The 15847-nt window shown below is 41.9% G+C and overlaps 1 protein-coding gene across 1 annotated transcript in view; it reads right to left on the bottom strand.

The window, feature by feature from the left end:
• Positions 1 to 3846, bottom strand: part of LOC123748274 (deoxynucleoside triphosphate triphosphohydrolase SAMHD1) — a 259172-nt gene extending 255326 nt beyond the window's left edge. The window contains exon 1 of the mRNA XM_069328220.1: positions 3779 to 3846. The gene's annotated coding sequence lies outside the window, so the exon portion shown is untranslated. The remainder of the gene's footprint in view (positions 1 to 3778) is intronic.
• Positions 3847 to 15847: the final 12001 nt, after the last annotated feature.

The following is a 15847-nucleotide window of genomic DNA, read 5'->3' as shown; positions in this document are numbered from 1 at the left end:
GACCTGAGAAAGACCTTTGGTATTGTTAATCACAACTATCTCTTACGTAAACTCCATCATTATGGAGTCCGAGGCCATGCACTGGACTATATCCAATCCTATCTTAGTGATAGACACCAATGTGTAGCCATCAATGATATTACCTCTCCCACTTTTCCAATAACCGTTGTAGTGCCATAGGGCAGCATCTTGGGACCTCTCCTATTTCATATATACATCAATGATCTGCCTAACGTCTCTTATTCTTAAACCTATATTGTTTGCTGATGATGCTACCCTCATCTACTCTAACCCCAACCCACATACTCTAAATAATGTTGTTAATAATGAACTAAAAAAAGTCCACTTATGGATGTCAACCAACAAACTAACATTTAACATAGAAAAGACCTACTACATCTTATTTGGAAGCAAATCAACAAATACAATTCAGCTTCAGATAGACAATGTTAACATTAGTAATAAAAATGATGGAAAGTTTCTTGGCCTATTCCTAGACAAGAGACTCAACTTCAGTACCCACATACAACACATAACAAAGAAAGTTTTTAAAACAGTTGGTATACTCTCCAAAATCAGATATTATGTACCTAACTCTGCTCTCGTCTCTCTATATTATGCACTAATCTATCCCTATGCTAATTATGTTATCTGTGCATGGGGTTCAACCACTGCAAACCACCTCAAGTCCATCATCACCCTGCAAAAATCTGCTATCAGAATAATAACAAACTCTGCTTTCAGACAACACTCAGCTCCCTTGTTTATATCTCTAAGCATGCTAAACATAAACTCCATTCACACATTCTCTTGTGTCAACTACATTTACAAAACCCTGTTCTTAAATGCAAACCATGCTCTGAAACTCTCCATAGACAGATGTTATAGGACCCACTATCACCTCACCAAAAATAAATATATCTTTGATATCCCCAGAGTCAAACTTAATCTGTGTAAACAATCTATGCAAATAAAGGAACCTAGTCTATGGAACTAACTTCCTAATGAATTGAAAAGATTTCAAACTTTTGCCTCATTCAAAAATAAAAATAAAAAGTACCTAATTTCCTCTTCCTAGTTTCCTACCTTGTTGCTTTAAAATTGCACTGTATCTAGAGCTACCCAATTTCCCAATCTTTATGTACCTAATGCAAACAACTTTACCATTGTGATCATTGCTGTCTTCTTATATGTGCTATCAATTTCCTGTATGGTGCCTATTAATCTTTGTTTAAATTACCAATCAAGCTGTCATTGCAATCAACCAGAGCTACCAATGTGCTTTAATATACCTACTTATCTCTCTCATCTCATTTTTTTTCATGCAATGTATCTCTTATCATTTTATTAATTCTGCTTGAATTTACCTACTTAAAATTATCTGTTAGATTAAGGACCTGTCCGAAATGCTGCGCGAACTAGTAGTTATCTTCCTATCTTGAGGAAGATTGGTTTTACAAGATTGTAAATACCATGCCATGTATTCTCACAAACCCAATGTACCTTCTTGTATACATATAAATATATAAATAATAAGTAAATAAATAAATTCACCTGGTTAGCAATCATCTAAAGCTTCACCTGGAGAGAGCATACATTTGAAGCTTCACCTGGGGAGTATTCATCTGAAGTTTCACTTGGGGAGCATTCATCTGAAGCTTCACATAGGGAGTACACACATGAAACTTCACCTGGGGAGCATTCATCTGAAGCTTCACCTGAGGAACATTCATCTGAAGCTTCACCTGGGGAGCATTCATCTGAAGCTTCACCTGAGGAACATTCATCTGCAGCTTCACCTGGGGAGCATTCATCTGAAGCCTCTCTCGTAGGGCATTAATTTGAAGCTTAACAATGGATGAATTCAGATGAAGCTTCACCTGCGGAGCATACGTCTGCAACGTCACCTTGGAAGCATTCATATAAAGCTTCACCTGGAGATTATACTTCTGAAGCTTCACCTTTGGGAGCTCACATCTCAAGCGTCACCTGGTGTAGAATTCATTTGAAGCTTCACTTGGGGAGCATACGTCTGAAGCGTTACCTGGAGAACATACATCTGAAGCTTCACTTGGGGAGCATTCATCTTAAGCTTTACCTCGGGAGCATACATCTAAAGATTCACCTGGGAAGCATACATCTGAAGCTTCACCGGGGAGCATACATTTGAAGCTTCACCTGGGAGCATACATCTGAAGCTTCACCTGATAAACATACATCTGAAGCTTCACCTGGGGAGCACACATCTGAAGATTCATCTGGAGCATACATCTGAAGCTTCACTTGGGGAGCATATATCTGAAGCTTCACCTTGGGAACATACATCTGAAGCTTCACCTAAGGAGCATACATCTGAAGCTTCATCTAGGGAGCATACATCTGAAGCTTCACCGGGGAGCATACACCTGAAGCTTCACACGGGAGCATACATCTAAAGCTTCACCTGGGAAGCATACATCTGAAGCTTCACCTGGGAAGCATTCATCTGAAGCTTCGCCTGGGGAGCATACATCTGAAGCTTCACCGGGGGAGCATACTTTTAAAACTTCACCGGTGGAGCATACATCTGATGTTTCACCTGGGGAGCATACATCTGAAGCTTCATCAGTGCAGCATACATCTGAAGCATCACCAGTGGAGCATATTCTAAATCTTCACCGGGGGAGCATACATCTGATGTTCCACCTTGGGAGCACACATCTGAAGCTTCATCAGTGCAGCATACATCTGAAGCATCACCAGGGGACCATATTCTGAAGCTTCACCAGGGGAGCATACATCTGAATCTTCACCGGGGGGAGCATACATCTGAAGCTTCAGCGGGGGAGTATACATCTGAAGCTTCACCAGGGTAGCATACATCTGAAGCTTCACTGGGAGAGCAAACATCTGAAGCTTCACCGGGAGAGCAAACATCTGAAGCTTCACCAGGGGAGCATACATCTGAAGCTTCACCTGTGGACCATACATCTGAAGCTTCACCTGGGGAGCATAGACCTGAAGCTTCACTTGAGGAGCATATAACTGAAGCTTCACCGGGGGAGCATACATTTGAAGCGTCACCGGGAGTATACATCTGAAGTTTCATCTGGGGAGCATATATCTGAAGCTTCACCTGGGAGCATACATCTGAAGCTTCACCAGGGAGCATACATCTGAAACTTCACCTTGGGAGCATACATCTGAAGCTTCACCGGGGGAGCATACATCTGAAGCTTCACATGGGGAGCATACATCTGAAGCTTCACTTGGGGAGCATACATCTGAAGCTTCACCTGGGAGCATATATCTGAAGATTCACCTGGGGAGCATACATTTGAAGTTTCACCTGGGAGCATACATTTAAAGCTTCATCTGTGAAGCAGACATCTGAAGCTTCACCTGGGGAGCATACATCTGAAGTTTTATCTGGGGAGCATACATCTGAAGCTTTACATGGGGAGCATATCTCTGAAGCTTCACTGGGGGAGCATAAATCTGAAGCTTCACATGGAGAGCATACATCTGAAGCTTCACCTGGGGAGCATACATTTGAAGCTTCACCTGGGAGCATATATCTGAAGATTCACCTGGGAGCATATATCTGAAGATTCACCTGGGAGATTATATCTGAAGATTCACCTGGGAGCATATATCTGAAGATTCACCTGGGGAGCATACATCTGAAGCTTCACTATGGTAGCACACTTGTATCTCAAGGTAGATATCAAGGTATAGCAGAAGCATCGTCTGGAAGTTTCAATGTGGCATTGTTTATGAAAGTAAACAATACACTCACGTGACGGGGGTGGTGGTTGTGGAAGGGATTGTGAAGCAGCAGGTGTGGAAGGGGTAGGGTGTCGAGGGCGACTGAGCCTCCTCGCCCCTCACAGTTAAAGCGTTTGCTTTATCTCTCACTCCTCAGATATACTGGGCGTAGTTCTTTTATTGTTTTCTCTTTCGTCAGTTTTCAGCATTTATCGTTAAGGCGTATAATGTGTATAATGATCCTCCGGTTAATAATATACAACTGCGAATTGAAATTGAAATTGAAATAAGTTTATTGAGGTAAAACTACGTATAGGTCTACACGACGCTTGGGATGCGTATCACAAAAAATAATAATATCATATTAATATATTTGCAAAACTAAAGTGTTTTGCGAAATTAAGAACGAGACTGTAAATATTTACATTCAGAGTCTCATACTCATGGAGAAGCCTGCCTTATTAACAACAATTATCTCGTTTACGTCTTCCCAACACCATCATGCCTCATATATTGTCAATCATAGTTCATTCATAACTGGTGATACCAACCCTACAACACCTTCATGACTGGTAACACCAACCCTACAACACCTTCATGACTGGTGACACCAACCCTACAACACCTTCACGACTGGTGACATCAACCCTACACCTCCTTCATGACTGGTGACACCAACACTACACCACCTTCACGACTGGTGACACCAACCCTACAACACCTTCATGACTGGTGACACCAACACTACACCACCTTCACGACTGGTGACATCAACCCTACACCTCCTTCATGACTGGTGACATCAACCCTACACCACCTTCATGACTGGTGACACCAACCCAACACCACCTTTATGACTGGTGACACCAACCCTACACCACCTTCATGACTGGTGACATCAACCCTACACCTCCTTCATGACTGGTGACACCAACCCAACACCACCTTCATGACTGGTGACACCAACCCTACACCACCTTCATGACTGGTGACATCAACCCTACACCTCCTTCATGACTGGTGTCATCAACCCTACACCTCCTTCACGACTGGTGACATCAACCCTACACCTCCTTCATGACTGGTGACATCAACCCTACACCACCTTCATGACTGGTGACACCAACACTACACCACCTTCACGACTGGTGACATCAACCCTACACCTCCTTCATGACTGGTGGCATCAACCCTACACCACCTTCATGACTGGAAACACCAACACTACACCACCTTCATGACTGGTGACACCAATGCTACACTTCCATGACTGGTGACTTCAACCCTACACCACCTTCATGACTAGGGGCATCAACCCTGCACCACCTTTATGACTGGTGACATCAACCCTACACCGCTTTCATGACTGGTGACACCAACCCTACACCTTCATGACTGGCGACATTAACCCTACGCCACCTTCTTGACTGGTGATACCAACCCTACACCACCTTCATGACTGGTGACATCAACCCTACACCACCTTCTTGACTGGTGATACCAACCCTACACCACCTTCATGACTGGTGACTCCAACCCTACATTTCCTTCTTGACTGGTGACTTCAACCGAATATCACCTTCATGGCTGGTGACACCAACCCTACACTTTCATGACTGGTGACACACTTTCAACCTTACACCTGCGTCATAACTGGTGACATCAGCCTTACACCTCCTTCATGATTGGTGACACCAACCCTACACCACCTTCATGACTGGTGACACCAACACTACATCACCTTCAAGACTGGTGACATCAACCCTACAACACCTTCATGACGGGTGACACCAACCCTACAACACCTTCATGACTGGTGACACCAACCCTACAACAACTTCATGACTGGTGACACCAACCCTACACCACCTTCATGACTGGTGACACCAACCCTACACTTTCATGACTGGTGACTTCAACCCAACACCACTTTCAAGACTGGTGACACCAACCCTACACCACCTTCATGAATGGTGACATCAACCCTACACCTCCTTCATGAGTGGTGACACCAACCCTACACCTCCTTCATGAGTGGTGACACCAACCCAACAACACCTACATGACTGGTGACACCAACCCTACACCTCCTTCATGACTGGTGACATCAACCCTAGAATTTCTTCAAAGCTGGTGACACCAACACTACCGCACCTTCATGACTGGTGACACCAACCCTACACCACCTTTATGACTGGTGACATCACCCTTACACCTCCTTCATGAGTGGTATCACCAACCCTACACCTCCTTCATGACTGGTGACATCACCCTTACACCTCCTTCATGACTGGTGACACCAACCTTACTCCACCTTCATGACTGGTGAAACCAACCCTACACAACCTTCATGACTGGTGACTTCAACCCAACACCACCTTCATGATTGGTGACACCAACCTTTCAACACCTTCCTGAATGGTGACACCAACCCTACAACACCTTCATGACTGGTGACATCAACCCTACACCACCTTCATGACTGGTGACACCAACCTTACACTTCCTTCGTGACTGGTGACACCAACCTTACACTTCCTTCGTGACTTGTGACACCAACCCTACACCACCTTCATAACTGGTGACACCAACCTTACACTTCCTTCGTGACTTGTGACACCAACCCTACAACACCTTCATGACTGGTGACATCAACCCTACACCACCTTCATGACTGGTGACACCAACCCTACACCTCCTTCATAACTGGTGACACCAACCCTACACCTCCTTCATAACTGGTGACACCAACCCTACACCTCCTTCATGACTGGTGACACCAACCTTACACCACCTTCATGACTGGCGACACCAACCTTACACCTCCTTCATGACTGGTGACACCAACCCTACACCACCTTCATAAGTGGTGACACCAACCCTACACTACCTTCAAGACTGGTGACACCAACCTTACACCACCTTCATGACTGGCGACACCAACCCTACACCTCCGGAAGGATTCTAATATTTGGAGGTTTCAGTCACACAGAATTAGACTTGAAAAATATGGAGGGGAAAACTCTTGAACAAAGCAGACGAACTTTGCTTAAAACAACATGTTGGAGAACCACAAAGCGTAAGAGGAGATGACCCACCGGCGACACTAGACTTTGTATTTGCCCAAGTGAGGCAAATTTAGAGGAGATAGAGTATGAGATGCTCCGAGGGACAAGTGCCCACTGTATTATCATGCTGCGGTATTGATGGTAAAGGAACTGATAAATCAAGAAACACACTAAGGAATATGAGAGACCACAGACGTGGAGAGTACAGTATAGTGATGGTTCCCTCCCCCACCGAGTGAAGTTCAGTGGGGGAGGGAACTGGTAGGGAAGACGTCACATGAGATGACTGAAGTTATTGTTCAGAAATGTGTAGGGGCAACGGAGTTGCGCATCGCACTCAAGAAGGAGGAGGAATAAAAAAGGCAAAGTTAATCCCTGGTTTAATAGGTAGTGCAGAGAAGCACAGGAGAGGAACAAAAACTCAAGGAAAAAACACAGGGAGCTAGGATCAGAGGAAGAAAGAGGCGCACTAAAGAGAGCCGGAAATGATTACACCAGAGTCAAAAGTGAAGCTAAGAGACAATTTGAAAATGATATTGCAGCAAATCTGTTTTATAATCATATTAAGTAACAGAGAACACATGACAAGGTTAAGTAGACAAGAGAAAAGTCTCACTGGAAAAGACAAAGAGGTATGTGAGGAACTCAACATAAGATTCCAGGAGGTATGTAATGTAGTGACCAAAGTTAAGTGATGAAAGGTCTGAGGAAACACTGGATGACATAGTAGTTGTTATGGCCCTACTGGGACGCAACCAGGTTCTTCTCTGATGGTAGTAGAGTTTGGGAATCCGGCCCCAAGTTAGTAGAGGCTTTCAAGGGGTGTGTTCCATAACGCAAGTTAAATTAAAGGGGGAGGGATACAAATGTTCCAGTTTTTCTGATATATTTACCACCACCATATATAAATAAATAACAGTCGCATGCGGGGATTATTACTACACTTATGTACAGTTGCGTCTTCCTCCGAAGACACTGGATGCTCAACGATGCTCACTCTAGGTAGCCCTGGTTCCTTCTTCCGTGGCCCATGATGAATCCACTATGACTATGACGAATCTACCCCGGCCACAGGCCAGCCAAATCACAGTCCCACTGGGTGCTTCGTCGTTGAGGCCTTCGACCACAATCCAGCCTGTAGCTGGCAGGTACCGATCAGCCTCGCTGTTTAGGCCACTCCACGACCGATACTTAGGGCTGCGTGCCCTAGCCGGGAGCCTCGTGTGACTCGCTGGTCACTCTCTTCATACAGCACCCCAGTGGGTGGTCTCCTCCACCAGCCAACCCCGGATAAGGCGATTCCCAACACTGCCACTCCTCAGGCAGGCTATTACTCTCAACAGAGTTCGTCCAGGGATGGCTCACAGCTTCTTCAAAGCAGACTGGTGAGGAGACCTTGGCTGCCTTGGGTAGACTGATCCATCGTCCAACACAGCAGTCCCAGGTTGACTCTGCAATCAGATACGTCATTAATACTGGGACGCTCTAGGGAACCTCACTTACAGGCTTAGACACAAACGTCCACCTCTTCACTCCATAGATGGCGTTGCTGTCTAAGCGCCACCTCACCAGAGGTCAGCAGTGGCTATTCCACGAGCCAATTAAGACGGGAATCCAGCACGTATTGCCGGCGTCTCTCGTCATCACTAGATGGCGTCGTCCATTTGGAGGGGGTTTCGGGAGCGGACTCACAGATGGCGTTGTTGTCACTGCTCTGTGCTCCAACGCTGGACTCGGGTCCGTAACAGTAGTCACTGTGGAAGGGGTTAAAAACAATTTAAGGAACTGGATGTAATGAAACCAATTAGGCTAGACTTAATATCACCATGGCTACTGAAGCAGGCTACAGAGGTGTTTGAAATTAAAATTGGAATTGAAATATGTTTATTGTGGTATAAATACACACAAAGGAATGAGGTAGCTCAAGCTATTCTCACCCCGTTTAGTACAAAGTGTTCATATATACATAGACACACATCACAAACAATAAACATATTACGGAACATTGTGAGTGTTAAACATAAACATTTCTTTCTTAACATTTGCAGTATGTTACCAGACGTTCACACAAATACTTTTATGACTAGATTCATAGATATAATTTGCAAATAGACATTCAGACAATTCAACAAAGTTTCAATCTTGGTGCAAAATTCTTATATCTCTCCAGAATATCATCAATCTTTCCATTGTGACACATCCAGGCTATTTGTTCAGGAACAGTTGTTATCTCAGCGTTTCTACATACATTAATCAACGGAAAATCAAGAACATAATAGCCGAGGGTGTGAGACCTTAATATACCACATAGTTTACACTTCGTTTCATTATCATTAGCACCTATTCTATATTCCGCATGCGTACAGAGTCACTCCAAGCATTTCTCCAATTACCATAAGGGAAATTGGTGTGTTAACTCACATACATGTAGTGTTGGATGGTTTGATTTCCCTCATGCATTATACCTCTCCTCGCCACTTATTTGTCTCTTTTTAAAACACATTAAATGCGAACTTGTGGTTTTGATAGCGCGTTTGGCCAGTTCATCCGCCACCTCGTTGAACACTATTCCAGCATGAGATGGAATCCACTTGAATCTCAGATTAAAGTGGATTCAAGTGGATCCACTTGAATCTCAGAGGTCAGATTGTGACCTCTCAGCTGTATCTCATATACTCAGTACTTTCAATCCTCAACTATGGACGTGAAGATTGGATTTCGACTGTTTAAGAAATCAAGTGTTCCTCGGCTATTGTTGGAAATTTCCAACACTTAATACAACACTGTTGTATTCTCATTAATTATTACTAATTCTACTAATCATTGTAGTGATTCAAATTAACCAAGCGTAGAGTTCACATGTACTAATAATTACATCTGTACAGTAAGGCTAGAATTCTTACGTCACCCGACGCCAGTATTGCGTCAGATTCCATTGTAATAAACACATTTATATCCAATGTGTTTGAGAATTGAATTTGATTCTCTATAAACAACGGTGTTCTGTGTGATAATTAATTACAGATAAACTGATCTCCAACTAAAGCCAAATAGAGCGTTTATAGTTATAGCTGTTATCTAGTAATAAAATTAACGTCACGCGTGAATGCCCTGGAGAGACTTTAATTCATCTCCATTGTTCGTTTCCTATCATAAAACTGGCAAATAATAATATTTAACTCCTCTAAATAATAAACTCGTCCTAACCCGTGCATTTCAATCACAACTGTGAGAGATGATAATATTCACAATAAATAATTTGTTTAACAAACGCGGGACGCGAAGCGGGGCGGAAGAGACGCCAGTCCACGTGTTGAAACGCTCACGAGTAGACGTGTTCACGTGGTGCTCACGAGGAGACGCCATTACCCACCCACCAGGGTAAACGCTATCAAATCTCCAGAAGAAAGTCGCCACTGTAAGGTGTGAAGAACCTTGCAGACAATACCTTCACCTGGTGTCAGTGTCATTTACGGAACCTGTTAAATTTGGTTCTATGTAACTCCATGTGACCGGCCAGTGGAGCGCATCAGTATCTAGGAGAGACAAGTCTAGAGCCTAGGACGCGACCTTCAGCAAGCCTTAACTTACACAGTGCCCATATTAGCTAAGTACCTTATTCTTGTTTGATGCATCAGATCGGGGGCGGGTTTATAGCTGGGTAGCTTGTCGTGACGACGTATAACAACTAAAAATCACAGGTCATTATCTTTCTCTTATTGTTAATATCCATTTATTGAACATAGAAATCCAGTAGTTTAATCTGTTGCTACTGGAAACAATTGTTTTTGCAGCGTGTGTGAAGAATTCTCCGAGCTGTCATTTCCCATGTTAATCAACTCCCAGTGTTCCATGACGAGTCCAGGAGAATCAGAGGAAGCGTCGTGATTAACTTCTAAGGAATCGTCATTAAGCTAAGATTCCTTTTGTATTCCTTGAATTTATTATCTGTACTCTTTTACATGCAGAACTCTTCATTGGATTAACATGTGTTTATTATGATTATTATTATTTATGTTCATAATCTATGTTCCCCTTAATGATAACGATAATGATTTCATAAGTATTCATAGGATTAGATTATTATACATTGGATTAGTGAACGAACCACACTAGTTCCTGGACGTACTGAGTTCCAGTAATACCCCCCCAATGTAGGTGTTTGAAGCTTTGATTCATTTAATTATACAGCCCATTAATTATTTCAATGATCATATTCTCTAGTATTTTATCCATAGTTACTGGTTCATCTAGAAATTTCTAATGATCATAATTTCTCAGTTTCCCTCTTTTACTATAAAAGTGGGTGGTCCTTCGTAATTGAATTTACTATATTAATATTTAAATAATTAGTCAAGCCCCAAATGTCCCACATTATGGTCCTTCGAACCGGATAAACATAAATTATAATTACAAATACTAATTAATAATAACTAATCCTTGTGTGATGTAATCAAGACTAACCCTTTTAATTAATTGTGTCTACTAACCACGTAACACATAGGTTAGCCTAAGTCACACCAATTCATTGCTACTTATACCTTATGTCTAAGGTAGCACTCGTGGGACAGTTTATTGCCCACAACACTTAGGCCTACACTTCATACTGAAGTAAGAATCTTTAGGTCACCAGGAGCAACAGCTCATAACTTTATATTAATCACTAACACCAATTATGTGTTAACCATTTAGGCTATACAGATGTTGCAATATATGGCTGTCAGCAGACTGTCCATTATAGCCTGAATCCATGTTATAGTTACTGATTCACTCAAGTCAGTGGATCATTAACATTTAGGGATCCCGTATACTAATATAAATTACTGATCTCATACTAGTTAATCATTACTAACCCTGATAACATTTTATTCCACAATTAGGAGTACATTCAGGAGTTAGATAATATTTACGGCAGTAGAATACTTGCCAAACACAATTAATTCTTTTGTGTTCATTTAATTTCTTATACACATAATTATACAAGTGTATATAAACTATAAAATCCAAAAAAACCAAAAACACAGCACAATTATTTGCACATTATTGCACCACAATATAATCTTTGCCAACCTTTATTAGGTAGCAATTTGGGCTGTGATTGTGTTGAATTTGACACAAGCATTGACTAAATAAGTTGTAGTTTCTTAAGTAGAAATTCTCACGACTAGGCTTGAGCTAGTTAGTGACATATATATTATTCCTTTTGTGCTGACCCTATCAAGGGTGGGATTAACCATTTATTGTGTAATTATATTTTATTGCATATTTCTATGTATGTCTTTGAGTTTTACTGTAAGTCCACTACCCATCCGAGGCTGATTTAGAAGAGCTAAGCTGAGGAACACCTGTAGTGAGACCAAGGTACCACTCAAATCTTAGTTGCTTATTATTAGGTAGGTAGCTAACCTCTAAATGAGGTAAATAACAACCAGCCTCAAGAAAATATCAGGCTGCCAATAATTATACCTGCTCTACATCAAGGAGCAGACACCATAGCTATACAAATAGCTACATAAGCCCTATCAGGCTCAATTTACCGCAAGAATGAATCCTCTAGAAAGGAATGCAAGATTCTTGACAGCTCTTCAACTTCAGCTAGGAAAACAGTTTATCAAATGTGACAACTGTGTAGAAACTGACCCAGATTACGTCTACAGAATAGCAAGTTCCATAAGGAGCGCTAACAAAAAATATGATTATATAAAGACTGTAATCGAGTTCCACAGGAATTTACTCCAGGTCGGTCATACTGTCTCAGACGACTTATGTCTAACAGAATCTGAGCTTGATAACTATGAACGTAGCGTTCAAACCAGGTTAGACCAATATGATAAGGTGCTTGCGAGACTAGATATTCCCGAGTGGATAGATCAGATCATTAATAGACCTGTACCCGAGTTAACACTCAGCTCAGATGAAATACTTGAGCTACCTCAAGACGAGGAGAATCCTCTAATCAATACTGATCACTACACAGGATCCATAACTGAAGTTCAACCTTCATTTTCTAACCTCTCATCTAATACAGCTTCATGTGATGATTTGTTTACAGAGTCTGACCAATTTTCAGACCACTCTTCTCCATGTTCCCTGGATTCTATAAGTTCAATACATGAGGCTACTGAATTAACTAGCTTATCACAAGAACCCAGAGAAACAAGTGAAGCTACAGATGAAACAAGTGAAGCTGCAATAATCAGTGGATCTGAACCAGAAAATGATAAAGCTAATGCTGCAGCAGCAGTTGAAGCTGTAATCAAAGCTGAGGCTAAGCAAGAAGCCTTAAGCAACACAAGTAATGGTCACAATTGCTCACAACAGCCTTCTAAAGTAAGTGCTAACAATGAGAAGACTCTTATAAACCTTGTGCACCAATTATTAAATTTATCTTCACCAGAACAATCAGTTGACTCTTTACAAGCCTTTAGTTTCCAGCTTGAGTCACTGATAAATTCTTTCAGTAAAGAGGTGGATCACCCAACTACTGAGTGGATGACTAAAATTATCATCCAGAGAAAATTGTCTGGTGACACACTTAATAAATTATATGTATACCAGAATGGTAATACCCTGTCAATGCAGGATATATTTACAGGTTTGCGCAATATGAGCAATCATACAGCAGACCAGGCAATTAATGCTAAATCTGAATGCACCAAAACTGTACCTACATCAGTTTCCTTACCTGAAACTCCTAAAGTGACACTGTCACAAGGTAACAAAGGTGCTAATAATCAATGTAACAACAATCAGTCAAACACTGATTCATCAGTGAGACCTAAGAGTCCCACAGGTGCTCCTAAGAGACCTAATAGTCCAAAGAGCACTCCCAAGAGCCTATTAATGGTTCCCCAGAGTACACCAAGTACTCACAAGAGAATAAATAACAAGCAAATGCAAGCAGCAAAACCATCACAACCTGCAAGTACTGTTTTACCTAAACCGGTAACCCCTAAACGAGCTGTAGGATGGGGAATGTGCTTGTTTTGCGATCAAAAACATTCTCTATACAAATGTACTAATTACCCTAATAGAGACACAAGAGTCAGACGACTCAAACAGTTACACAAATGTACTAGGTGTCTCAAATCACATAATGTTAATAGCTGTGAAACCCCACTGAACACCTGCAATCGGTGTAGAAGGGGCAAGCATCATGCTGCACTGTGCAAATTAGTTAGGACAAATTATGCCAATCCTAGAATAGGACGTAGAGAATCTACACCAGTACAGTGCTGCAAGGTGCGAGATGTGTACAGCGTAACCTCACAAGCATCTCAAGTGGATGCTGCTTTGCCTACTGCCCAACTTCAAGTGAAGAACAGAGGAGCCAAGATCACCACGCGTGGACTATTTGACCAAGGTTCCCAGAGAACTTTCATTACTCAAAGGGCAGCAGAGGCACTTAATTTGCAACCAATAGGACAGGTAAAATTAAACTTGTCAGGGTTCATGATAAATCGAGGAACCCATGAATACTCAGTAGTTCAACCGCTTGTACGACTAGGTAGTCATGCCAAGGCTGTCCAAGCCATTGTTGTAGATCAAATACCTTTAGACTTAAATATTAAGGGTCTGGGGTACACAGCCCACTTCCTGCAGGAACGTGAAATTAATTTGGCTGACAACAAGTTAACGTCTGACCGCCTTAACAATGTAGATGTACTAGTAGGAGCCGACTACTATTACCAGTTCATAACTGGACATGTTAAACGATTGGGAATGAATATGCTCCAATCTGCAGGTGGCTACTTACATACTGGTAAAGTTCTGAATGTGAACAAGCCTAAGCCTGCCAACAATAATAAATTAGTCAGCAATAAATCAATTCTCCAGCAGCAAGCTAAAAGGAGAAACACAGCTGAGTAATAAACTCAGATTGAATATAGTGCAATTGATACTCGCCGAGATGTTTCATAGCTCTCAGTGAAAACCAATGGTCCGTACTCAAACAAGTACAAGTCACAGTGACCAAGCCATCGAATCCACTGCAGAACTAGAATTATTCTCGACAAGTAGTAATTGACCACACTCAGTCTTCCTAGGTAAATTGTAATGTTGAGCTAGAGAATCTAGTACTCCCTAGGTAATTAATAATGTTAGGCTAGAGAATCTAGAACTCAATGCCACTGGCATTTCCTGAATTTAGTAATACTATGAAGTCATCAAGCAACTTCTGTGATTATAAATTCGCTAGGACCACTGGTCCACTATACTTGCACTTAAAGGTTTGCCAAGAAAACCTTCTTAATACCATGTTTTCTGCACTAAGAGTTAGTGATAAATACTTGCATCAATTTGTTTGAGTTGTTTTTCTTTCGTTTCTGCTTAATTAGTGTAGGAACGCAACACGAACAAGCTTGCAAACTTACCAATACGTAAGTGAATTTACAGAGAACTAATAACCCGTGAAACGTTTAGGTTGGGAAAATGTTACAAATTATCTTGAATAGGATTAATCGTAGCAGTAATTTAATTTCCAGCAATCTTAGGTTTCTCTTTGTTTAATGCATTATCGTTAAACATCAGCATTGTTAATTAACATGCTTCATGAGCTTAATATAGCTCACCTTAGAATTAACGTAATAATATGAGTGCTTGTTCCCCATGCGCATATGAGCTCAATATTGCTCACCATGACAATTGAACGCTTTAATGTTCCCCATGCAACGAGCACTGCTCGCCATGATAATTGAATGATGCAATACTCCACCTCGTTAATTCGAGCTCACTGTAGCTCACCCTGTTAACACTGTTAACGAGCTCACTGCAGCTCACCCTGTCAACACTGTTGACGAGTTCAATATAACTCACCCTGTTAACACTGTTAACGAGCTCACTGCAGCTCACCCTGTCAACACTGTTGACGAGTTCAATATAACTCACCCTGTTAACCTTGTTAACGAGCTCACTGCAGCTCACCCTGTCAACACTGTTGACGAGTTCAATATAACTCACCCTGTTAACTCCGTTAACGAGCTCACTGCAGCTCACCCTGTCAACACTCTTGACGAGCTCAATATAGCTCACCA

This window comes from Procambarus clarkii, chromosome 21, assembly GCF_040958095.1.
Source record: "Procambarus clarkii isolate CNS0578487 chromosome 21, FALCON_Pclarkii_2.0, whole genome shotgun sequence".
Taxonomy (NCBI): Eukaryota; Metazoa; Arthropoda; class Malacostraca; order Decapoda; family Cambaridae; genus Procambarus; species Procambarus clarkii.
Note: the sequence above shows the minus strand (reverse complement) of the source record. Positions and strands in the feature narration are given on the sequence as shown.